This window comes from Macaca thibetana, chromosome 19, assembly GCF_024542745.1.
Source record: "Macaca thibetana thibetana isolate TM-01 chromosome 19, ASM2454274v1, whole genome shotgun sequence".
Taxonomy (NCBI): Eukaryota; Metazoa; Chordata; class Mammalia; order Primates; family Cercopithecidae; genus Macaca; species Macaca thibetana.
The window spans coordinates 564,501-589,369 of NC_065596.1; the positions used below are offsets into that span (position 1 = coordinate 564,501).

Genomic DNA, 24,869 nt, shown 5'->3' on the forward strand with positions numbered 1-24,869 from the left:
AAAGGAGTAAGCCATCACGCCCGGTCTTCAGTATTGATAATACACTATTACTAAAGTAAAAATTGATTTACTGTTGAACAAAAATTTTATGTATTATTAACATGGCAGTAAACTATATTTGTTCACTTTTGAATACATTTAAAAAGAGAGTAAAGAAGAGAAAGAATTTTCCCATGCTCTGGGGTGGGCCTGGCTCAGCTCAGGGAGGAAGCCCTGCCTGGAAAGGCTGCAGCCTTTTGTTATCAGAAGCATCTGATAACATCTCCTGTCACTCAGGGCCCGAAGGGGCGGGGCCTTAAACATCATCCAATCAGGGACGCTGGGCTGGGACCGTCCAATCAGGCATGCAGCTGGAGCAGACAGGGCGACTTCCGGGATGTGGTCGGACCTTTGGCTCTCGCCGCAGCCGGAGGTCAAGGTGGGGTGCTTGCTGCTGTGTGTCTTCTCCTCCTAGAGGCCCAGCTTCTGTGGTCCTGTGACCTGCAGGTATTGGGAGATCCACAGCTAAGTCGCCAGGACCCCCTGGAAGCCTAGACATGGTGAGTGTGCCGGGTCCGACATCCGGAGAGAGTGGCCGGGGCTGGTTGGAACCGGCTGTGGCGGGACTCAGGCCTCCCCGCAGTCAGCTCCACAATCTGTGCCCGAAGTTCTCCTTGCCTAGCTCCACCTCAGTCCGCTTCAGCCATAAGATGGCGGCTGCGCTGACACCCGGCCCCCGGGCGTCCTGTCTCTAACCTGCGCTATAACTGTGCCCTGGCCTGGAGACCTCTTGGGGCAGCTCTGCACCCGCAGCGCGGAGTCTCTCCCATATGTGCAGGGACCATGGGAGGGTCGTCAGAGGAGAATCCTGACTCCGCGTGTGGGTTCATGAATGGGAAGAGGTTTGGTCCGTGAGGTTCCCAGCTCCTGTTTCCTCTTATTAAAAATTTACGGAAGTCAGCGCACAAATATAAAATAATTTATCCAAAGAGTGATTCCAAAATTGTAGAGCACCCAGCTGTGGGTTGTAGTTTATGGTCTATTGAAGGGATTTGACGGAAGAGTTTTATAAGGCGCATAATGAAGAAAACCAAATTCAATAATTGGTTAGGTACAGTTAGGTAGTTTCTTAGTTTGTACTATCAAGATGGAAATTTCTTGATTATGCAGTCAGAGATTAATTGGCAGTTTATAGTTTCTTAAGCCTGAATTTTTTTCCCCAATATAGTAATTTACAAAAAGTGCATTTGAATTAGTTTGTTTTTTTGAGACAAAGTCTCACTCTGTCGCCCAGGCTGGAGCGCAGTGGCACCGTCTGGGCTCACTGCAATCTCCGCCTACCAGGTTCACGTGGTTCTCCTGATTTAGCCTCCCAAGTAGCTGGGATTACAGACATGCGCCACCACGCCCCCTTAACTTTTTTTTTTTTTTTTTTTTTTTTTTGAGAAGGAATCTGGCTCTGTGGCCCAGGCTGGAGTGCAGTGGCGCCATCTCGGCTCACTGCAAGCTACGCCTCCCGGGTTCACGCCAGTCTCCAGACTCAGCCTCCTGAGTAGCTGGGACTACAGGCACCCGGCATCACGCCCGGCTAATTTTTCTATTTTTAATAGAGACAGGGTTTCACTGTGTTAGCCAGGATGGTCTCGATCTCCTGACCTCGTGTTTCACCCGCCTCGGCCTCCCAAAGTGCTGGGATTACAGGTGTAAGCCACCGCGCCTGGCCGGATTAGGTTTTTTAAAAGTAGAATTTAGGAACTAGAGCCTCTTCAGTCTAACTGCCTATTTGCACACCCCACAAGGAACTGCTGTTTCCTTGCATTTTTCACATGTGTCCCAAGCAGGGCCTCAAGTCTATCACCCATCCCCTATTTCTCAAGCCTGACTCTGGCGTGCAGTAAAATACTTAATTTCCTCTTCCTTCTGACATTCCCAAATGCCAGTTTCCCCTCCCTTATTCATATTATCAACTATTTGTCCTTTAGTGTACATTTTGATACCTGTTTTAATCATTTTTTTGACAAAGCATTTGATGGCACATTTAAAAAAAATTGTTTTCTGTTTGTAAATATTTTTTCTTCTGTTTTCCCTAGACACAGATATCAGAATGTTTTGGGGGTCAAGGTTTCCCTTTGGAAACTTTATAGGGAGATGTGTCCTCAGCTACCCTTCAATTTTTTCTTGGACCTGAGATTCAGTACTGTCTGGGGAAAAACCAGGATACCCGCCATGGCTATGTCTGCGAGAGTGTCTAGTGAATATCAGTTCCTGGGTCATTTTCTCCCCTAAGACAACCTGAGGTATGGAGTGGAGCCTCTTAAGAGAGCAGGTGAATGCCCTTTGACTGAGAGGCATCTTCTGGTGCGCTGTTTTTTTGGAAAGCTACCCCCTTGAGATACTAATATTGTCTTTACCCAACCCAGCTTCCATTTCTTGGAGACGCGTTGCTGTTCAGACAATCAGATGCTGGTAGTGAAGGGGAAACCAAAATAATTTTTGCCCCTGGATTCTCTTAGGGGACAGAAAAATAGTGATAGAAAAATGGTAAAAAGTTTGTGAAACAAAATAGCACTCCAAAGACAAAGAAAAAAAACTGATCCCAGTGAGATGGTGCAAGAACTTGCAAAGTGAAATATACCTGGGGCACTCACTGGGGCAGAGTTTGTTCAGAGTCTCCTGAGAGAATGATTATTGAGCACTTAAGTGAACAGGATGGGGTGGGAGAATCTCTAAAGTAATTGGATGGCCTGACTTGACACACGAGTCAGACATATCTGTACCTTGAAATGATTAAGTGATTTCTTCACTTATTTTGACCAGGTGTTTGTGTGTGTGTGTGTGTGTGTGTTTTTTTTTTTTTTTTTTTGACAGTGTTTTCCTCTGTCGCCCAGGCTGTAGTGCAGTGGTGCAATCTCTGCAGTGCTACTTTTTGTATTTTTAGTAGAGATGGGGGTTTGCCATGTTGGCCAGGCTGTTTGAGCTCAAAATTCTGACCTCAAGTAATCTGCCCACCTTGGCCTCCCAAAGTGCTGGAATTGCAGGTGTGAGCCACTGTGCCCGGCTGACCTCAGTTTTTTAACTGTAAATTGCATTTTATTAGTAGGGCTTGAAAGGTAAGAAAATATTTACAAAGGGCATAAAAAAGGCGAGTTTCAGAAAATAATACCTAATTATATATTGAAAATTCACATTCACCTTTTTCTCAGAGTGAATTTAGAAGTTTTCTCAGGTTTGTTTTGTTTTGTTTTGTTTTTTGTTGAAACAGAGTCTCACTCTGTCACCCAGGCTGGAGTGCAGTGGTGGGATCTCAGCTCACTGCAAACTCTGCCTCCCAGGTTCATGCCGTTCTCCTGCTTCACTCTCCCGAGTTGCTGGGACTACATGTGCCCACCACCATGCCCAGCTAATTTTTTTGTATTTTTAGCAGAGACGGGGTTTCACCTTGTTAGCCAGGGTGCTCTCGATCTCCTGACCTCATGATCCGCCTGCCTTGGCCCCCCAAAGTGCTGGGATTACAGGTGTAAACCACTGTGCCCAGCCTTCTGGTGTGTTTTTTATGGCTGAATGATTTCAAACAATTCCATCTAGCTTTTAGAATGTTAGCTACTGAGAAAAAAAAGAAGAAAAATTGTTCTTCCATTTCGGCTGTAGAGAATTAATATATTTCCACAAGCAAATGTGGTAGATAATTGGGGAGTTACATAGATTCGTGAAAACATCAGTTTCTTTTTTTGCAGGGTGAATTTGCTAAAGTAAATATCTTTGTTCTATATCCTGTTATTTCGATTTGTGAGTTTAATGCTAAATTTTATGTGATGAAACTTGGTACCTCCTAGAAGTGTTCCCATATAACTGTTTACCACATGATTTTTAATACAAAAAGTAAAATAATACTTTATTGTCCAAAAGAAATAAATACCTTTCTTTCTCTTACTGAGGTACAAAATACAAGCACCTTAAAATTTTCTTATATGTTTTTGGATCATTTTGCTGGATTTTTTCAAACACTTAGTTTCAAAAACTAAGTGAATGACTCTGACATGGTAATTAAAGCTTGAGCCCAATGACTGCAAACTGAGGTTAATTTTGAGCGAGCAAAAGGAGGTTATTAAAGGCCCAGTTAGTTCCTTCTGGAAAGCCTTTCCTGCAGATGTCCCAGCCTGCTTACCCCAGCGGTGGAAGAAGCCTCCATAGTGAGAGAAGCTACAGAGCCCTGCAAAGCTGGGGCCCCACAGGCAGGTGCAGTTAAGGTTAAGATAGAAAGGGTTTGGGAGTGTCTTACTGAAGATAAAATTGTTACTGTTTTGAGGCAGTTTTGAGAGGTTTAAAACCAGTTACATGTATGTTAAAAAAAAAAAAAAAATTGAATTCCAAAGGAGTATGGCAACAGGAGGAAGTACCAACTATAAGATCTTTAAGGATTGCAAAGATTAGGCAGAAAAGGGCTTTTTTTCCTAAGGATAAGAAAATAAGTTTAGAAAAAAGGTGAGGGGAATGTTTAAATGAAGGTTGAAATAATCAGGTTTTAGATCAGAGAATGTTTTACCCTGAAGTCAGTGTGTTCTTAGGAGGGATATAAAATGAGGTTGTATGGTGGCTCAGACTGAGCATAGCTCAGAGTTCAGGAGTCTGTGGGAAGAAAATAAACTTAAGTGAATTTTGATTAAGAAATATTTTATGTTGATCACTGAAGACAAATTCAGCTGCTTTTTTAATGAGAAAAAGAAGAAAATATGCGAGTGTTTTCCTGGCTGTGTATTAGGTAAGTAAAGAGAGCACCATCTAAGTCATAATGGGAAGGGTGTGTCTTTTCATAAAGTGTTCCTGGAGAACACAGAGGATAGAGAATTTTATTAATCACAGCTGTTTATTGTCTATGTGCTTCATCTTTTCCCACCTCTTTTCTTGGTTCTATACTTCCATTTGGCTTTTTGGGAGTTGTATATTTTATTTGAAACAGTAAATATAACTACAGTGTTCTGCTGAGTTCTGTGAGTAACTCTATCGGGTTACTGAATTTCAAAAAGGTTATGGGAGTCCCCAACTTTTAAACAGTAGGTCAGAAGCATAGATGAGCCCATGGAGTTTGTGACTGGCATCTGCAGTGAGGACAGTGTTGTGGGACTGAGCCCTGAATCAGGGTCTATGCTGACTCTGGGTGGTGTCAGAATTCAAGTGTTAGACAATGAGTTGATGTTGGAGAATTGTTGGTGTTCATCAAACTCTGCAGATTTGGTGCCAGAAGAAAAATAGCACAGACTTCTGGCCTGGAATGAAACTCTAGGTGTCTGGGAATGGGAGGCTCTGCTCTCCTCTACACAGGCTGTGACACTGCCCCTTGTTCTTTGATTTCAGATCTCCTCCCAGGGTGACAGAGGACTGAAAACTTAGAGATCTGATGACAAACCCCTTTTTGCGAAAGCTGCCAGCAGAGGATTTCCACCCACTCACAAACACTAGACATTGATGTGTCCACACCCCTCTCAGGACAAGGCACCACCCTCAGGAATTTTACCACAGCATTTTTGACCCTAGTGGTTTTTTTGGCCAAAAACCTACAAAAGTATCTACAAGTCTCCTGGCATATCTCTGTTTTCTGACACTGAATCTGCAGTAGCGACCTGTTTCTCCACCAGCCTAGGGTTGTCGACCACGTGTTCATAATCTTATCTCCCTGCACAGCCCCACCTGAGCCACTATCTATTGCACAGACCAGTCTGTCCACCTGCATTGCACTCTCTCTAACCCAGGGACTTTTTTTTCTTTTAACTTTTATTTTTGGTTGGTTCAGGGGTACACATGCAGGTTTGTTGTACAGCTAAAATTGTGTCATGGAAGTTTGGTGTGCAGATTATTTTGTCACTGCAGTACTAATCATAGCACTAAAAAGGTACTTTTTCTGACCCTTTTAGTTCTGCCACCCTCCATCCTCAACTAGGCCTCAGTGTCTTTTTTTCCCCTCTGTGTTCATTTGTTCTTGTTATTTAGCTCTTACTTATAAATAATAGCATGCATTTGGTTTTCTGTTTCTGCATCAGTTTTCTAAGAATAGTGATCTCCAGCTTCATTCCATGTTGCTGCAAAGGACATAATCTTTTTTTTTGTTTTTTTTTTTTTTTGTTTTGTTTTATGGCCACACAGGATTTCATGATTTCATGATGTTTATGTACCATTATTTGTTTGTTTGTTTTGAGATGGAGTCTCGCTATGTCACTCATGCTGGAGTACAGTGGCATGATCTCAGTTCACTGCAACCTCCACCTCCCAGGTTCAAGCAGTTCTTCTGCCACTGCCTCCCGAGTAACAAGGATTACAGGTGTGTGCCACAACACCCAGCTAATTTTTGTATTTTTAGTATAGATGGGGTTTTACCATGTAGGCCAGGCTGGTCTCAAACTCCTGACTTCCGATGATCCGTCGCCTTGGCCTCCCAAAGTGTTGGGATTACAAGTGTGAGCCATTGCACCTGGCCCATATTTTGTTTTTATTAAGTTTTTTGTGTCTTGTTATATTTGGAGACAGGGTCTCACTCTTTTTCTCAGACTGGAGTGCAGTGGTGTGGTCTTGGCTCACTGAAACCTCAACTTCTCAGGCTCAAGCTATCCGCTTCTACCTAAGCTTCCCAAGTAGCTAAGAATAAAGGCTTGTGCCACCATGCCTAGCTAATTTTCTTTTTGTATTTTTTTGTATTTTTTTTTTATAGATGGGATTTTGCCATGTTGTCCATGCCGGTCTCAAACTCCTGAGCTCAGGCAATCCACCTGGCTCGGCCCCCAAAGTGCTGGATTACAGGCATGTGCCATCATATAACCATACCATATTTTGTTTATCCAGTCTACCAGTGTGATAGGCATTTAGGCTGATTCCATGTCTTTGCTATTGTGAATAGTGCTGCGATGAACGTGATTGTGCATGTGTCTTTGTGATAGAATAATCTGTATATTTTTAGGTATATACCCAATTGTGAGGTTACTGGGTCAAATGGTAATTTTGTTTTTAGTTTAGTGAGGAATCACCACACTGCTTTTCACAATGGTTGAATTATGATAATGGCCATTCTCACTGGTTTGAGATGATTTCTTGTTGTGGTTTTCTTTTGCATTTCTGTAATGATTAGTGATGAGCATTTTTTTATATGCTTGTTAGCCACATGTTTGTCTTCTTTTGAAGACAAGCATCTTCTTAATGTTTTTATCTTTTAAGTGAGGTTTTTTTTTTTTCTTGTAAACTTGTTTTAGTTCCTAATGAATTCTGGATAGCAGACCTTTGTCAGAAGCATAGTTTGCAAGTATTTTCTATTATTCTGTAGGTTGTCACTTTACTGTGTTGATACTTTCCTTCGCTGTGAAAAAGATCATTAGTTTAATTAGGTCCCATTTGTCAATTTTTGCTTTTGTTGCAATTACTTTTGATATCTTCATTATCTTTGCCAGTTTCTATGTCTAGAATGGCACTTCTTACCTTCCAGGGTTTCTTTTTTTATATACATAATTTTTCAGATTAACATTTAAGTCTTTCATTTACCTTGAGTTGATTTTTTTATATGGTGTTATAAAAGGATCCAATTTCAATCTGCTACATAGTGGTAGCTAGTTGTTCCAGTACCATTTATTAAATAGGAAGTTCTTCCCACATTCCTGTTGTCACCTTTGTTGAAGATCAGATGGTTTTAGGTGTGTGGCATTATTTCTGGGCTCCCTATTCTGTTGCATTGGTCTATGAGTTTGTTTTTGTACCAGTACCATGTTGCTTGGTTTACTGTAGCCCTGTTGTATAGTTTGAAGTCAGGTAATGTAATGCCTCCAACTTTGTTGTTTTTGCTTACGATTGCCTTGGCTATTCAGGCTCTTTTTTGGTTCCGTGTGAATTTTAAAATTGTTTTTTTAGTTCTGTTAAAAAATATTTTGGTGGTTTGATTAAATTAGCATTACATCTGTAAATGTATTTCAGCAGTATGACCGTTTTATGATAGTGATCTTTTTTATTCATGAGCATAAAGTGGTTTTCCATTTGTTTGTATCATCTCTGGCTTCTTTAAGCATTGTTTTGTAATTCTTGTCATAGAGATCTTTTCCCTTTCTGGTTATCTGTATTTCTAGATATGTTATTCTTTTCTGTGGCAGTTGTGAATGGGGTTGTGTGTTTTCCATTCAGATTTGGCCTAGATGTTTTTGATATATAGGGTTGCTACTAATTTTTGTACATTTCTTTTGTATCCTGAGACTTTACTCAAGTTGTCAGTTTAAAGAGCTTTTCTGCTTAGAGTATATGGGTTTCCAGATGTAGAATCATGTTGTTTGCAAATAGGGATAGTTTGACTTTCTCTCTTTTTGTTTGGATGCCTTTTATTTTTATCTTTTGCCTGATTGCTGTGGCTAAGACTTCCAATTTTATGTTGAATAGGAGTGTTGAGAGAAGACGTCCTTGTCTTGTGCCAGTTATCAAGAAGGAATGCTTCCAGGTTTTGTCCATTCAGTATGTTGGCTGTGAGTTTGTCATAGATAACTTACTATTTTGACGTATGTACCTTCAATGCCTAGTTTGTTGAGGGTTTTTAACGTGAAAAATGTTAAATTTTATTGAAAGCCTTTTGTGCATCTATTGAGATAGTCTTGTGGTTTCTCTCTTTAATTCTGTTTATGTGATGAATCACATTTATTGATTTGTGTATGTTGAACAAACCTTGAATCCCCAAAATAAACCGTAGTTTATCACAGCGGGTTAGCTTTTTGATAAGCTGCTGGATTTGGTTTGCCAGTAGTTTGTTGACGATTTCTTTTTTTTTTTCTTTTTTTGAGATGGAGTCTTGCTGTGTCACCCAGGCCGGAGTGCAGTGGTGTGATCTTGGCTCACTGCAACTTCTGCCTCCCAGGTTCAAGTGATTCCCCTGTCTCAGCCTCTTGAGTAGCTGGGCTTACAGTTGTGTGGTACCATACCCAGCTAATTTTTTTGTGTTTTTAGAAGTGATGGGGTTTAATCGTGTTGGCCAGGCTGGTCTTGAACTCCTGACCTCAGGTAATCAGCCCATGTTGGCCTCCCAAAGTGCTGGGATTACAGGTGTGAGCCACCAGGCCCAGCCGTTTGTTGAAGATTTTGGCATCAATGTTCATCAAGGATATTGGCCTGAAGTTGCCTTTTTTTTTTTTTTTTTTTTTCTCTGTTAGGTTTTGGTATCAGAATGATGCTGTTCTTACACAATGAGTTGGAGAGGAGTTTCTTCTTTTTAATTTTTTGATTTTGTTTTAGTAGAAATAATTTAATCTTTTGAAATTGTTTTAGTAGAAATAATATCAGCTTCCATTTGTACATCTGGTAGAATTCAGCTGTGAATATGTCTGGTCCTGAGCTTCATTTGATCGGTAGGTTATTTATTACTCTTTCAGTTTTTTGAGCTTATCTATCTATTTAGGGCTTTGATGTTTTTGTGTGTATTTGGTCTTGGGAGGATGTATTTGTTCCAGAATTTTTTCATTTCTTCTAGAGTTTTGTTTTGTTTTTTTTTATGTGCATAGTATGTTCATACAGACTTCAGTATATATATATATTTTTTATTTTATATTTGCTTACGTGCATAGTATATTCATAGACTTCAGTATATTTTTGTGGGGTCAGTGGTAATGTATCTTTTTCTCATTTCTAATTGTGTTTATTTGTATCTTCTTCATTAATCTAGCTAGTAGTTTATTTACCTTTTTTTAAAAAAATAGATTGAATGCCTGGATTTCTTGATCTTTTGTAGTTTTTCATGTCTAAATCTCCTTCAGTTCAGATCTGATTTTGGTTATTTCTTGTCTTTTGCTAGCTTAGCGGCTGATTTGCTTTTGCTGCTCTCAGTCTTTTGTTTATGTTGTCAGGTTGTTAAACTGAGATCTAACTTTTTGATGTGAGGATTTAATGCTATAAATTTTTGTTGTAATACTGCCTTAGCTGTATTGCAGGGATTCTGGTATGTTGTATTTTTGTTCTTATTTGTTTCAAAAGACTTCTTGGTTTCTGCTTTAATTTCATTATTTACCAAAAGGTTATTCAAGTGTAGGCCATTTAATTTTTATTTAATTGTATGGTTTCCAGTTGTTTTATTGGTATTGAATTATATTTTTCTTAAGCTATAGTCTGTGTGTGTGGTTTGCATCATTTTGGGATTTTTGAATTTGCTGAGAATGGTTTTATTTCTGATTGTGTGGTCAATTTTAGAGTATGTGCCACGTGGTAATGAGAAGAATGTGTATTATGGTATTTTTAGATGAAGAGTTCTGTAGATGTCTATTAGGACTATTTGGTCAAGTGTTGAGTTCAGGTCCTAATATTGTTGTTAATTTTTTTCTTCAGTGATCTGTCCGTTAGTGCCTGTGAGATGTAGTCTCTGATTATTACTGTGTCAGATTCTAAGTCTCTTCATAGGTCTCTAAGAACTTGCTTTATTCATGTGAACCCATGGATTTTTTTTATAACACCTTTCTCTCTTCTGCTTTCCCCCCCATAAACGTCCTTTCAAGTGCACACAGTGTGCAAAATTCAGATGTCCAAGAGTTCAAGAACTTGTCCAGAGACCTGGCTGTTTTAAGAGAAAATATAAATTTGCAACAAGAGGCTTTATTCTCATATGTGAAAATAAGGGAGGATAACTTGCTGATTTTTAAAAAAAGGTTTAGATTATGTGTATATATTTCTTCTGCTTTTTGAAATATATGTAAATCATATTAACAATGAAACAAACCTTTTGTCATTCTTTTTGACTCAGAATTGTCTTTATTTGGGACCTGAGATTCATTGCTTTCTTTTTGTCTTGGCAAAAGATTATTTTTTTTTTATCTTTAGTCTTTAAACTAGACACAGATTTGTTCAGAGTAAACTTCATTTCAAGAGCATTAAAAAGTTGAGCACGAAGATCAGAATAAATTTAGCAATACAGAATAATATAGACTAAAAGATACTGAGTAAGTTCTTTGGCAGAAACCTGATTATCCAAGATGATTATTTGCAGGCTGACATACTTACACTGCAAAAGCCAGAAGAGTTCAGTGTATAAACTGAACAGTGGAGTCTGTTGTACTTGGGTTACTTCAGTACAGTTAGTGCAGTTATGTGTAGTGTTTGTAGACAACTTGCATTCATATAAATTAAACAGTATTTTTCTACAATAGTATGAATATAAGGCCACAATGTTTACTTTGAATTCCTTAGTTATTTTAATATTGTTATTCATACTTTTGAAAATAGTGTTTTAACTGAATTATAGTTCAGATAATTTTTTAAAATCTTTACATACCTAATATGACAAGTACATGGCTAACACGGCGAAACCCCATCTCTAAAGCTACTCGGGATTAGCTTGCAGTGAGCTGAGATCTGGCCACTGCATATGTCTAAATCTTACATACCTTATCCATAAAATTAGTCATATATTTAATCTTTATCCAGAAATTTACCATTAAATTGTTACAGTAGATATTAGTCTGACATGCTTATTAATTTATCCAATAATAATAATTATAGGTAAGCATAATTTTAGTGTCATATTTTACCAAATTAGTATGCTGCTATTACGGAACAAATAAAGACAGGTGATATGGCTACCCAAAATCCATAATAGCTCTCCAGTTAGCTATGTTGCAAGCTCTAATATATTCTACTATATTAACACAGATTTCAATGTTTTATAAAAAAGTGCTGGTGGAAGCTGTCAGATATATTCCAATGTAGATCTCACATTCAATGGTTAGGAAATAAGAGAGCAGCAGAGATGGAAGATAAATCTTTTAAAATTCTGCTGAGAACTGGGCATGGTGGCTCATGCCTCTAATCCCAGGACTTTGGGAGGCCAAGGTGGGTGAATCACCTGAGGTCAGGAGTTTGAGACCAGCCTGGACAACATAGTGAAAACTTGTCTCTACCAAAAATACAAAATTAGCCGGGTGTGGTGGCACATGCCTGTAGTCCCAGCTATTTGTGAGGCAAAGGTTGCAGTGAGCCAAGATCACACCATTGCACTCCAACCTGGGCAACAAGAATGAAACTCCATCTCAAAAAAAAAAAAAAAAAAAAAAAATTCTGCTGAGAATATGCCCCCTTTATTCAATAATGCTCATGTTTCTCTTGCTGAGAGTAGCTATGCACTTCGGTTGTTTGGAGAGAAATTCTTGTTAGGGAGGTATTTTCTGGCTGACTTGATCAATTTTATATCCAATCTCAGTTTTTTCTTAAGACATTTTAACTTTTTTCTCTCAATATAATTTTTCTCAGAACAAGAGCTGTTTTTTCTCTCGAATGCATTGCGTGTCTGTTTCAGAAACCCTATTAGTATCCAATGGTATCTGTGAAAGATGTGGGCTGTCACAGTGAGAACTCTGAGAGCTATCTCTATCTGGAGTCATGCTAAAACCCAGCAGTATTTTTTCATGTCACCATTATAAAAAAAAAACTCAGGCTGAAACACTGCTCCTTTTTCTATTATTGTGAAGGTGCAATTCTACCCAGGAGGTCTGCAGACTCTCCTCCTGCTGCTCAGGCTTCACTCTCTGATGTGGCACCGGAGTGCTGCTGTGGCAATTGGGATTCAACTAAGATGTGAGTTTCCAACTGTGAGCCCTGTGCTGTGGGCCGTGCCTCAGTGGCAGATGGTAGGGGTCAAGAGAATACACTAGCCACCAGGAGAGGGAAACAGGAGTGCTCAAGCCCAATGCTCGGGAAGTAGAGAGCTATTACTTTAAAATTTAAATAGCCAAAAAGATAGCACCCGAATCAACAATTTTTGTAGAAGAGTCAAAGCCTACCTTCACCAGACACTGGGGTTCAAGTTGCACAACTACCTCCAGTCATGAAGATGTGAAAAGTTTATTTTTTCATTGATTATAACCATTTAGCATACATGGATGGCCTTCCCAACTACCAGGTGAATTTAGGATGAACTATGTGTGACATGGTGCTGTAAATTCTACTTGTAGATGAATTATGGTGATTGTCTTTCTGTCTTTGCAATCTCTTGAGCAAATTGACTGTAATGCATGTCACATTCACATGTAATTGTATCATAAAACAGTTTTCTTTCTGTTCTGTTATTGTGGAGTTCCTTTGGGGCTAAAGAAAATTTTGCTTTTAATTATATTTTCCAAACCCAGTCTAGAATTACCAGACATAATGTAAACACATAAGGTACCAACTAAGCTTTACTCTAGATGGGCCTTTTTGGCTTCCAGTCAGTTCACAATTGTGCAGTGAAGTGCATGCTGTCCCCTAAATATGCAGGTGGAATTGTGTCTCTGCCTACTTGGTATCTATCATCCTCTACAGTCACTTTTAGAGAGGCTAGACCAGATGTCTACAAACTTCGTAGGTCAGATATTAACCATTTTACCTCTTCTGATGACTTGTGTCTTCAGACTTGAAACTGATTCAGTGACCATCTGTCACCGAAACCCAATCAGTAAAATATGTGCATTGAGTAGACCTGTAGACATGAGAATCTCCATTTCTCCCTCCTTCCTCATGCTAAAATGCCCACAAATGTTCAGGTAACATTTACCTTGAATATTGCTGCTACTTTACCCATGCAGGGCCTGAATTTGCAGCTCCAAATTCTAAATCTAGGTCTTGAGAATTGAGACGGAAAAAACAAGTTTTTATCTGAGGAATGCAAGTCCTTTTAGGTATCAAACTCAGAGAGACATTAAAATGAGAGCACAGTCATGTTTCTCTCCCTTTGTTTTCAGCTATATATCTCTTGAAACTGTTCACTGTTGCCACAAGTAGCTATAAATTAAACTAATTCCACACTGGACACTACATTCCATATCCTTAACCTTGATGTATATCCAATCAATTATTAAAGTTATTTCTTTACATAAATAAGAATTTCTCACAACCAATTTTGTATCAGTGAGCACTCACTGTTCCTTTTTTTTTTTTTTTTTTTGCCTTTACAAATCCACTTGTAAGTGCTGCTAATCAAAGTGTAGGTTCCAGGCAACTTGAATATTTTGTCTCAAGTTAAAATCCTTAAGCTTGACCCAAATAAACTGTCTGCTTTTGTTCATGTCGTGTCAGCTTTTTAAGGTTAACTATTATTTAGAATGTTCTAGAGCAGCCTCTATGAGGGAATCTCTCCTTTGATTTCACTTTACTTGCTGTAACACCCAAAAATGCAGAGTGAGGTTGATTTCACCTAGAATTTGCAAATAAGGTCTGGCTGACCTCTGCCTGGGATTTACAAGGCAGGGCCGGACTTTGGATTTAGAATTTATAGAAAACCAACAGGAGGCATTTTCTGCATTGTGAGATATCAACATAGACATTTTGAATTCCTCTTTTGAGAGTGTGGCTTTTTGACCTTTTCACATCTTTTTCATTAACTTGCCATAGTTATGTGAGAGGCTCCAGGGGTAAATAGAATCTGATGGCAGAATCTGTAAGTGTAAACAAGCATCTTAAGGCCACAAAGTATCCAGAGCCACGACCACAACTATACCTACCTGTAAAATGTGATACTGGAGTAAAGTATTCTTGTCCTTCTACTTACCCAACAGCTAGCAAATCAGGACAGCTAGCAAATCAGGATGGATGACCCAGGTTCTGGAGTTCAACCAAGGCAGTTCCATTTTTTATTTAGAATCATCCTGAGTCTTCTGTGCCTGGCTTATCAGTGGACCATCAGCCCCAGGTCACTGGGAACCCTCTCACAATCACCTGTGAATCTTTGAGACATTTGAGAATGTCCAGAACAGAATTGTGTCAGGCTGACAAGAGTGATTAATTCTGCTTCTGTCCCAGTGTGAGAGAAATGAGTCATCCTGTGTTTGTTTTGCCCCTTACACAAGAAGTATCTTTGATTGGTACCCAGATGAGAGTTTTTCCAGTTCCCTGGTACTTGGGTAAAAAATCAGGAGGTCTGGAGGCTCAAACGGATAAACTAATTGCTTTCATTTCATATAGTCATTAAAAAAAATAGATGAAGCAGGCCAGGTGCAGTGGCTCATACCTGTAACCCCAGCACTTTGGGAAGCCAAGATGGGTGGATCATCTGAGATCAGGAGTTTGAGACCAGCCTGGCCAACATGGTGAAATCCTATCTCTACTAAAAATACCAAAAGTAGCTGGGTGTGGTGGCTCATGCCTGTAGGCTTGGCTACTTGCAAGGCTGAGGCAGGAGAATCTCTTGAACCTGGAAGTGGAGGCTGCAGTAAGCTGAGATCCCATCTTTGCACTCCAGCCTGGGCAACAAAGTGAGACTTCATCTCAAAAAACAGAAAAAGAAAAGAAAAATAGATGAAGCAGTCATGGTTCCTACCATCCTGGCAGTTTTAGCCTAGACTAGCAACTGGAAATATGGTTGAAATATACATCAGATGGTGGGTACAGTAAATAGACGTGTGCAAAAAATTGGGGCTTTATTTGGGCCACTTTCTTTATACTGTGGCTTCTGATGTCTACACCTGAACTTAGAAGAGTCGTCATTATTATTTGTATTTATTTTAGCCTGCTAAGAATACTTTTTTTTTTTTTTATTTGAGACAGAGTCTCGCTCTGTCTCCCAGGCTGTAGTCCAGTGGCGCGATCTCGGCTCACGGCAAGCTCCTCCTCCCGGGTTCATGCTATTCTCCTGCCTCAGCTTTCTGAGTCGCCGGGACCACAGGCGCCTGCCACCACGCCCAGCTAATTTTTTTTTTTTTTTTTTTTTTTTGTATTTTTAGTAGAGACAGGTTTCACCGTGTTAGTCAGGATGGTCTCGATTTCCTGACCTTGTGATCCACCCACCTCAGCCTCCCAAAGTGCTGGGATTCTAGGCGTGAGCCACCGCACCTGGCCAGAATACTTACTTTTCTTCTAAAAAAATTATTCTAGATAACCTTAAGGGATTTTTAAAAATTGCTTATTAGCATATAATATAAAATTTGCAGGGCACTGGCAAAAAAGATTAAAATTATACAAACTCAGACTTAGGTTTACTTAAGTAAGCTTTAAAAAAAATGAACTGACAATACCCCCCAGTGGCACAGAGAACTTAATTGTACATCGGCTCTACACTCTGCCCCAGCCCTGTTCATATTCACCCTTTTTAGAGTCCTTATTTATGTTTGGCTCTACCCTGGCGTCTTGCCTCACAGAACTGATTAGAAGAGATCAGAGTTTTGGGTCATGAATCCTGTTGCCTTTTTAGAGCTGCTGCTCAACATTTTCTGCAACCCAACAGATAAATGGGAAACATAAAATATGTATTATAGGATCTTACTTTTCAAATTTTTTATTAAAACCAGTGCTTGCAGAAACATTATTTAGCAACTTGTTTTCTGTTCCTGCAGATCTAGTAGTTGATTCACAAGTCCCAAGAAAGTAAGTATAAACACAATAAAAATTTATCTAAATTGCATTAAACTCTTTCCATCTGTATCTCTTTCATCTGTCTATATTTACCTTTTATTCTTTGCATTTTTTGAAAAAATCAATGACAGATCAACAGAAATAGAAATAAAAATGCTGGGTCCTTTAAAGCCTTGGAATTATTGAACACGTAGTATCGACTCACAGGGTGTTATTAGGATTAAACCACATAATGTGCTATCACAGTGCTCTGTAACATCCTATTGAGCACATAGTACCTGCTTAATAAACATTGCATTAGTACATGTGCACATGTTGTTTTCCAAATGCAGACTTACTCAGAAATTGCTACCTTCTGTTTTCTCTGTAATCTTTAGAGTCAGCAAAGAATATAATACTTTAGAATGAAGAATGATTGTCTTCATTTGTACCAGAAGTATTTGTGTTGTGACAAGAGTGCTGGGTTATCAGCCCAGGCTTCTAATGAGTGTCACCTGGCCATTTTGCAGAACTCTCTTTACTTGTGCCCTGTCCGTGGATTCTGTTTATTGTTCTGGTGGAAGCCACCATGTTATTTTAATTAAGTGGTTCATGTGACTCTAAGGTGAGGTCAGAATCAAGTATGAGGAATTCAAAATACATTCATGAGAGTTAAGTTCCATCTTTGCATTAAAGGGTGGTTCAAGAACCCGTTCTGTTTGGATTTGGTAGGGACAGGACAGCGTGGCCCATATTTCCAGTACTGTAGTGGAAATTGCTGGTGCCTGTGTCAGGGGATGGCTCCTGAGGACAAAATAAAAGTGTATTTTTATCTCTGTGGAGCTACTCATTGTTTCTCAATCTCTTCTCCTATAAAGGACAGAAATGGGTGGAGTTTCTCTGTCTTGGTTCTTCTGCCTGTGGATGTGGTGACAGCAGGTAGACCTGTGGTGCTGACACTTTTAAAGGCATGTTCTCAAGATGCAGGTATAATTTGCCCAGAGAATTTTATCTGAGAAATAATCCTAGAGAAGGAGGAGAAAGAGGAAAAAATGGCCTTTTTTTTTTTTTTTTTCAGCTAAATATGTCTCAGATCAAGATCTGTGTCCACTCTGCTTCCTCCAGGAAACAAGTTTGTTACTTGCAAACCTGTACTTCTCTACTTGTGTTTTTCCTCCCTAATGAGTTTGTCTTAACTACTTTAAAAAATTCTTACAATAATCAAAGTCTCTGAAAAATATATTTTTCTATATACCAGAGCCTTCTCTACATTATGGCTTCTTATATGCCATGCAGAAATCTCACTATGAATTTATAATCTGCAATATTAAAAATGTCCCTTTGTGGCTGTTGAACATGGGAAGGTGTAGATACTCCAAATTCCTGTTGGGGAAAACCTGGGGTTTTTAGTGAAGACAGAGAACATGTAATGTTGAGGTTTCATCTGTGTTCTTTATTATGTCTATGCAGTATAGGATTAAGAAAATACCCATTGAAGCAGTATGGTATTTATTACCCAGAAAATTATAAAAAATTTGATAGGAGATAACTGCTCTTTACAGTGCTAAAGAAAGACTATTTAAAATCACTATTAAAAATTACAGAACATGGGAGATACCTGTATCTTGAACTTTCCATAAAACTAATGTTTCCCTATGGTTAAATTCAGACTATAATTTACCTTTCAGGGGGCAGTATCTCAGCAGTAATGCTGTGTCCTTCTGGGTGCATCAGGACATTATAAAAGTTTGTTCTAGTGTAGTTGATGTTAATAAATCACTTAGTTGATAAGCTCTCTGATACATGTTTTACTATAGAATTAATTATTTTTCTCTTCATTGTTAAGTATCTTTATGCAGCTGATGTGAACAAACCACCACATTTAATCTGGCAGCTGCCCTTCTTTCTTAGGTTTCCTTTGCATTTGTCTGTTTTTGGAAAATGAAGGCTCTCATCTTTATTTACAAACCAGAAAAACACAGGGTCATTCAATTACTGGATATTTGACAAAATAGTCTTTTTGGGCCAAAAACATTGGCATACTGATGAGCTTGTTAAAAATTCAGCAACTCAGACTTTATCCCTGATCTTCTGAAAAAAAAAAAAATTCTGCAATAACAGGATCTCCAGCTTATTGTACACATAAAAATTTGAGTGATAGCTTCTAACTCAACTTGTCTATTCCATCTGAATAATATACAAAAGTATGTCCATCTGAAAAATACACACACAATTAATTTTTTTTTTTTTTTTTTTTTTTTTTTTGAGATAGAGTTTCACTCTTGTTGTCCAGGCTGGAGGGCAATGGTGCGATCTCAGCTCACCGCAACCTCCGCCTCCTGGATTCAAACGATTTTCCTGCCTCAGCCTCCCAAGTAGCTAGAATTACAAGCACAAAGCACCATGCCCAGCTAATTTTGTGTTTTTAGTAGGGACGGGGTTTCTCCATGTTGGTCAGACTGGTCTCAAACTCCCGACCTCAGGTGATCTGCCCGCCTCTGCCTCCCAAAGTGCTGGGATTACAGGCATGAGCTACCATGCCCGGCACACGATTAATTCTGTATGATGTAAATGTAGCACTCAAAATTGTACATGTTAGTGTTTATGGCCCTCAATTTTATACTTTATTGTCCAGAAAAATACACTATATACACTGGTGTTATGGATCTTATAACACTTTGTTTTCTCAGAGTTAGAGAATACATTAGAGAATATTTCTAGTTGAAAACTATTTTATTGAATTATTTCAGTCACTCTTAGAAGTCAGAACCAGCTCTGTTTACTCTCTCCATTTTACGTTGAGTCAAATTAAAAATTATGCCCATGACCACTTGGTAAATAAGTGTGTTTGTGTGTGTTTTCCAGGGATCATTGACATTTCGGGATGTGGCCATAGAATTCTCTGTGGAGGAGTGGCAATGCCTGGACACTGCACAGCAGAATTTATATAGGAATGTGATGTTAGAGAACTACAGAAACCTGGTCTTCCTGGGTGAGAATAACTTTAATACGCAATTCCTAGTATACGCGATAGGTTTCATTTTGCTGCGGACTTTATTGGCCTGAACAAAGGAGGTTGAATGCAGGAATAAAGACAAAGACGGCACCACACCATCCCCACACCTCCCCCCCCCCCCCAGGGGACTCCTTGCTTCTAGTGAACAAGGGCCATGAACTTCTATAGCTCTTCATATTTATTGAGTAAAGGAGATAGGGAGAAGGGGGAGGTTGTGGTCAGCTGCTTGACTTAGTGACTGTATTCTTTGAACAGTACTCTCCAGATGTTCCAGTAGTTAACCTCAAGGAGCATGGCACCAGGGAGTGACTGTCCTCAGTGTACCTTCTGGCGGCATGAGCAGAAGCAAGTTTGCCCACATTCTGCATTCATGACAAACAATTTGCCTCAGGGTTTCGGCTCCCAACAGCATTGCTCTTTTTTTTTTTTTTTTTTTTTTTGATTCATTCAAGTCCAGTGGAATGCTGAGTTGGTCACAGCCCTCAGGCTTTCGGCTCCCAACAGCATTGCTCTTTTGTATAATTTCTTTTTGGTAATTTATGCTTCAGATTTCTGTTTTCAAGAAAATCACAGGGAGTTTTCCATAGAGAAAAAAATTTCAAGATGTTTCATCTTGACCTGAACTTACCACATTCTTGAGCTCCTCTCTGTCCTTCACTTTAGATTAATGGTAATTTCAAAATTTTACTGGCATAAAATATTATTGCTCACACTTTAAAATCTAATTACCACCACCAATTTTTAATTCAGTAGTACCAGGTGATAAAAGTAAGAACCCACAAAATTAGAGTATTTTCTAAATATTTAGAAATTTCTGTTGTAATTTAGTATTTTGGGATAAATGTATTAGAATATTGTGTTAAATCCTCTTTACTGAGCACATTATTAAGTTGTTAATTGGAGAATATGAGCAAGAGGCATGTTACTTATTTTTAATAAAACAGGTATTGCTGTCCCTAAGCCAGACCTGATCATTTTTCTGGAGCAAGGAAAAGAGCCCTGGAATATGAAGAGACATGAGATGGCAGAAGAACCCCAGGTAGGTGAGAGTGAATACAACAGACAACGTGGATGACAGGTCCAAAGTCAAGAAGAAAGCAAGTCCCTAAAGTGATATGGGAAGCAGTGTTCCAAAAGAAATAGTTTCTGGAAAGCCTAATTTTTTTTTTATTTTTAAATTTTCTCTCACACAGGGGCATCTTCTCTCTTTTGCTTTTAAAATATCTAAGAATTCTTCTTTCCCTTCAGTAATCTTCCTTCAAGTTTACAGTGACAGCCAAAGTACTGTTCATGGCATACAAGAGAGTGTGCAATCTGAGTTTTTTCGTTTTTGTTTTTGTGGACACACAGATGTTTGCATAATTTTAAGACACTCCACGTTAGACTATCTTTTAAGTTCTCTTTTTCCATCATCTCTGAAATGTGTGAGAGTAGTGATTTCTGTATTATTGGGTGTTTTTTGTTCATTTTTCTGCACATTTCATCCTGTTTTTATTATAGTCTTGAAATATAGTTTGAAATTATAAAGTATGATGTCCTTCTGCTTTTTTCTTTTTCTTCAAGATTGCTTTGGCTATTCACAGTTTCTTGTAGTTTCATGTAAATTTTATGATTGTATTTTTCATTACTGTGAAAAAAAACCACTGGAATATTGATAGAAAGTTTATTGAATCTAGAGATCACTTTGGATAATATGGTGTTTTAGCGTTTATTCTTTGAATCGATAGAGAAAATGTATTTAAATTTATTTGTGTTTTCTTATTTTTCATTGATAAATCTTTCACTTGAAAAGTTTTTCAGTTCCTCGGTTAAATTTGTCCTCAGATATTTATTATTTTAGTGCTATTTTAAATAAGATTGTTTTCTTCCTCTATTTTATCAGATAGTTTAAGTGTATGGAATCATAACTTGTATGTTAATTTTATATTTTGCTAATTTACTGAGTGTATTTATTTGTTTTAAAAGGTTTTAATGTACTGTTTATGGTTTTTTTTTATAGAGAACATTGCATGATCTACAAGCAGCAATGTTTTACTTGTCTTCAATTTCAATGACTTTAAAAATTTTTTGACTAATTTTTCTTCCACATACATCAAGTGCTGTGTTAAAATAGAAGCTTTGACGATGGGCACAATATACTTTTGCGTTGGTGTCTCAATTTGAAGGAGCAAACACCTCAAAGTTTTGATAAACTGGTTTCAGAGGGTAAAAATCTTCCTTTCTTGGGCCCCCAGGGTGATAGAATGCCCTCTGGGTTTGTAGTAGAGCGGGGTTGTAGCTTGGTCACAAGGCTGCTGGCTCTGCACTAGGGTCAGCTTATCATAAAGGACTTGGGTAGTTGTAATTCCCATTTTACTTTTGGACACAGTAAATATCCTTCAGGACTTTGCTCAGTAGGATAGATGCTAGGGCAGGTTTCTGCAGTCAGGTCTGCATATGGTGGGCTTTATATTAGGATGTGGATTAGTATGGCTTGTACTGAGTACCAGAGAGGATTTCTGAGGTCACTGTGGGTTTCTACATAGGCAGAACTGGCGATGAACTGTGGCTTAGGAAGCTGGAACTGAGTCATGGAACTGTTATTGGGACCAAGGTCTGCAGGCCTGCCAGCTTGGCTCTAAATGGGTATCTCTCCAGGCTTCTGGAAGACCAAGACCTCTCACAGACTGTGGCTGGGAGAAGTTTGGGATGCTTACAGAGTAAGTTCAAAATTCTCAGTGGGATGGAGTTGGGTGGGACATTTTCTGGTCTGTAGTCAAGAGCAGGGGTCCTGTAGTTTGCCACCTAAATGAAAGCTTGCCTTCTGAAAAGGGTGCTCCTCAATCTTGGGCTCAGCAAAGTTTCACAATTCCCTCCCTGGATCTCAAAGCTCTCTTAAAGGCACTTATTTCCGAGATGGGGTCTCACTGCATAACCCAGGTTGGTCGTAATATTTTGGCCTGAAGCAATTCTCCAACCTTACTGTACCATGTAGCTGTCATTACAGATACTAACCATGATGCCTGGTTCTCTCATTAAGACATTTTTGTCATGGATGACTGACAAACTTTCTTGCTGTTGGGGGTTAAGCAAATAGGGCACCTTTTTCTTTTTGTCTGCTTCTAAGAGTGTAAATGCTTTATATCTGTCTATCTCTTACAATCTTTGTCTTTTTGTGGCTGACATTTCATTTTGCATAACGTTATCAAGATTTATCTTTATAATTGGTAGACTGTTTTCTGCTTTTTGAAAACTGAGTGATATTCCAGTATTTTTATATTTCAAATTGTATTTACTGAATGATTTGGTGACGGAAATTTGCATTGCCTTTACCTGTTAGCTTACAGTAATAATTATTGCTATGTAAATGACTCCTCATATGACCATACATGTTAAAGTATATATATATGGGTTGCATTCTATTTCATTAGTTTAATTTTCATCCTTATACCAGATTGTTTTAATTCTGTAGCTTTGTAACGTCTTTTGAAATCAGGAACTTTAATGCCTGCAGCATTCCTTTATTATTATTATTATTTTAAGATTGATGGGAACTTTATTGCCTTTGAGGTTCGATATAGTTTTGGGTTGCTGTTTCTGTTTCTTCAAAAATACAATGAGAAATTTGAAAAACATTTCATTAAATTTGTAGATTACATTGACCAGGATTGACCAGGATGAACATCTTTACAATATTAACTATTACAACCTTTACATAAGAGCGTGCTCGAGTGTTTTGTTAAATTCCTGTGTGTGTGTGTATATATATATATATATATGGTTTTTTTTTTTTTTTTTTTTGAGACGGAGTCTTGCTCTATCTCCAGGCTGGAGTGCAGTGGCACGATCTCGGCTCACTGCAACCTCTGCCTCCTGGGTTCAAGCGATTCCTTTGCCTCAGCCTCCTGAGTAGCTGGGACTACAGATGTGTGCCACCAAGCCTGGCTAGTTTTTCACATTTTAGTAGAGACAGGGTTTCACTATGTTGGTCAGAATGGTCTTGATCTCCTGACCTCGTGATCCACCTGCCTCGGCCTCCCAAAGTGCTGGGATAACAGACGTGAGCCACCATGCCTCACATTTGTTTTTTTTTTCCAGTTTCTGTCTATTATTGTTGTATACTTGCATTTGAGTTTAGTCATAGAAAATAATTCATAAAATTTCAGTTTTAAAAAATTTGGTAAGACTTCTTTTTTGGCCTAAGAGGTGGTCTATCAAGAAATATGTTGTATGAGCTATTGAGAAGGGTGTGTAACCTGATGTTGAGGAGTGCTCTCTATACCTCTGTCAGAAATATTTGTTTTATACCACCTTTAAGTAGTCTGTTTCCTTATTAATATTCTGTTTTGATTTTTTTTTTAATTATACTTTAAATTCTGGGGTACATGTGCAGAGCGTACAGGTTTGTTACATAGGTATGCACGTGCTCTGGTGGTTTGCTGTACCTATCAACCTGTTATCTACATTAGGTATTTTTCCTAATGTTATTCATCCACTAGCCTCCCACCCCACCACAGGCCCCGGTGTGTGATGTTCCCCTTCCTGTGTCCCTGTGTTGTCGTTGTTCAACTCCCACTTATGAGTGAGAACATGCTGTGTTTGGTTTTCTGTTCTTGTGTTAGTTTGCTGAGAATGATGGTTTCCAGCTTTATCCATGTCTCTGCAAAGGACATGAACTCATCCTTTTTTATGGCTGCATACTGTTACGTGGTGTGTATGTGCCACATTTTCTTTATCCAGTCTATTACTAATGGGCATTTGGGTGGGTTCCAAATCTTTGCTATTGTGAATAGTGCTGCAATAAACGTATGTGTGCATGTGTCTTTATAGTAGAATGATTTATAATTTTTTGGGTACCCAGTAATAGAATTGCTGAGTCAAATGGTATTTCTAGTTCTGGATCCTTGAGGAATTGCCACATTGTCTTCCACAATCGCTGAACTAATTTACACTCCAACCAACAGTGTAAAAGCATTCGTACTTCTCCACATCTTCTCGAGCATCTGTTATTTCCTGACTTTTTAATGATCACCATTCTAACTGGGATGAAATGGTATCTCATTGTGGTTTTCATTTGCATTTCTCTAATGACCCGTGATGATGAGCTTTTTTTCATATGTTTGTTGGCCACATAAATATCTTTTTTTGAGAAGTATCTGTTCATATCCTTTGCCCACTTTTTGATGTTTTTTTTTTTTTTTCTTGTAAATTTGTTTAAGTTCTTTATAGATCCTGGATATTAGCCCTTTGTCAGATGGATATATTGGAAAATTTTTCTCCCATTCTGTAGGTTGCCTGTTCACTCTGATAGTTTCTTTTGCTGTGCAGAAGCTCTTTAGTTTAATTAGGTCCCATTTGTCAATTTGGCTTTTGTTGCCATTGCTTTTGGTGTTTTAGTTATGAAGTCTTTGCCCATGCCTGTGTCCTGAATGGCGTTGTCCAGGTTTTCTTTTAGGGTTTTTATGGTTTGAGGTGTTACATTTAAGTCTGTAATCCATCTTGAGTTAATTTTTCTATAAGGTATAAGGAAGGGGTCCAGTTTCAGGTTTCTGAATATGGCTAGCCAGTTTTTTCAACACGATTTATTAAATAGGGAATTCTTTCC

General features: G+C 38.6%; 1 protein-coding gene and 1 pseudogene across 1 annotated transcript in view; one reads left to right on the forward strand and one right to left on the reverse strand.

Annotated features, from left to right (window-relative positions):
• The window catches only part of LOC126942223 (zinc finger protein 724), a 715,842-nt gene that overhangs the window by 57,308 nt on the left and 633,665 nt on the right, over positions 1–24,869 (reverse strand). The window lies entirely within an intron of this gene.
• LOC126943310 (zinc finger protein 273-like) lies at positions 345–23,177 on the forward strand (annotated as a pseudogene).